Source organism: Asparagus officinalis, chromosome 5 (assembly GCF_001876935.1).
Source record: "Asparagus officinalis chromosome 5, Aspof.V1, whole genome shotgun sequence".
In the NCBI taxonomy this organism is placed as follows: Eukaryota; Viridiplantae; Streptophyta; class Magnoliopsida; order Asparagales; family Asparagaceae; genus Asparagus; species Asparagus officinalis.
This window is the reverse complement of record NC_033798.1, coordinates 122,167,477-122,169,554: the sequence shown is the minus strand read 5'-3', so window position 1 is coordinate 122,169,554 and position 2,078 is coordinate 122,167,477. Positions and strand designations below refer to the sequence as shown.

The following is a 2,078-nucleotide window of genomic DNA, read 5'->3' as shown; positions in this document are numbered from 1 at the left end:
AACAGCAACAACAACCCATCATCATCTTCCTCCTCCAGGATCGCAGTTGCGCGAATCGCAAAGCACGAAACCTTGGATCTGGTGAGGTGCCAGAGTTGCGAGACCTACATGATGCTCAAGTCAGAGGCAGACGTTTGCCCCATCTGCAATGGGGGTCTGGTTCTCTTTGAACGTGAGAGGTGCTTCTATTATAATGATTAAAATGAGAGGTAGTTGAAGGGCCTTATAATAATCTAGTAGTTTGAGTTGGAATTATGTGAGAATAAAAACGTGATATGTGTTACAGAACACATTAATATTATGTTTAGATATTATGGTTACTTCTTGTATCAAGTATTATGGTTACCGTAGGGTTCATTGCGAATATACCTTTTTCATCTTGCAAATTCAGTTATTTATACTTCATAAGCAGTATTCACATTTATGATACCTGAATCTAGGATGCATCTCTCGGTTTGATTGAAATGTTATATTAGACTGGGGTGATGGCTTTAGCTTGTTTTACCCTCTGGGTGAATTTATTACATTTTTCAAGTTAAACTGAGAGCAATAAAGGTATAAAGTTGTGGAGAAACCTCAGTGGTGGAGATTGGAGAATGCCTACAATTACTTATGTGGGCTAATATTATTGGTTCGTTTGATTTATCTCAAAACTGTGGACCAATATCAACAGTGGCTTAGTTTTGAGGTGCTTGTCGAATTGAACCTCCTCAGGCACGATCTTAGAAAAAGACTGCTAGGGCGAGAAAGAGCATTTTTACTTGAGTTGTGGTAAAATCAAATCTAAGATGGTTGATCTCCATATAATAATAAAAATAATACTAATCTCGTCCGTTACAGATAGAGTGATTCGATAAAGTTGTCGTATCGCCTAAACTAAACACATCTGTTTGAGAAAAGCTAACCTAATAACAAATTTCCTATGGTGTTCAACCTGACAAAATTGGTCAACAATCCTAAATTAGAATATTAGTTCAACTTGCAACTAGAAAACTACAATTCCAGAACTAACTCTCTGTGTATCTGTGACTGATACAGATCACCCTGTTCTATAAGGTGTTTTCATTGGAATCCTTGCTCAAAAGTACTAGTAAGTCTAAACAGTGGGTCTTCATTCTTCATGATATGGACTTAGTGGCAAACAAAGTTGAGGCTAATAATGAGCTCATAAGAGCGACAGGGCTTTAGAGAGCATTATTGGGATTAAGTTCTCTTACTTGAAAGAGACGGCAAAAGGAACTTTAGATACTCTTAATCATGAGGTCCCCTTCAGTTCACATTCTAGTTTTCACGAGAACGACATCACTAACTCTATTCCCACTTGCTCAATGGCTGAAAAGCATAGGAGAAAGCTAAAGGCTAAATATCAGCCTGAAGAATCAAAAGAGCATAAGAGCCTAGATTTGTCACATTGTTTCACTTGAACAGGCTCCATGTTGAGCTTTTTAAAGAAGTTAAAGTAGACGACTGCATCAAACTTTTTGCAATCAGTGAAAGACTAGACAAGTAGAATAGGCAGTATTTATTTGGTTAAAAAAACAAAGGCAAAATGGACGACTATCAGGTAACCTCCCGTAACTTTCAAAATATCCGTAAACCGCCCTTTAAGTTTAGGGGTTATCAAAAAACCCTCCTAAAAGAGTGTACCTCAATTTTCGCTAAAGAAAACATCACATTGTGTAATTTTATCCACCCATGCAAAAAGTTATGGTTGATGTTGTTAGGGGGTATTTCTGATAAAATCTTAAAGTTAAAACCAATAACCTCTAAACTTAAGGGGTTTTTCTAATATTTCGAAAGTTATGGGAGGCTACTTGATAAACATCCAAAGTTAATTTTTTTTGGGGTTGTTTTCTTTTTTTCCTTTTTGTGGTGTGTGTGTGCGCGTGCCCATGCAAAAAGTTATGGTTGATGTTGTTAGGGGGTATTTCTGATAAAATCTTAAAGTTAAAACCAATAACCTCTAAACTTAAGGGGTTTTTCTAATATTTCGAAAGTTATGGGAGGCTACTTGATAAACATCCAAAGTTAATTTTTTTTGGGGTTGTTTTCTTTTTTTCCTTTTTGTGGTGTGTGTG

General features: G+C 36.5%; 1 protein-coding gene across 1 annotated transcript in view; it reads left to right on the top strand.

Moving 5' to 3' along the window:
* LOC109842527 overlaps positions 1–2,078 on the top strand; it is a 10,325-nt gene that overhangs the window by 8,025 nt on the left and 222 nt on the right. The window lies entirely within an intron of this gene.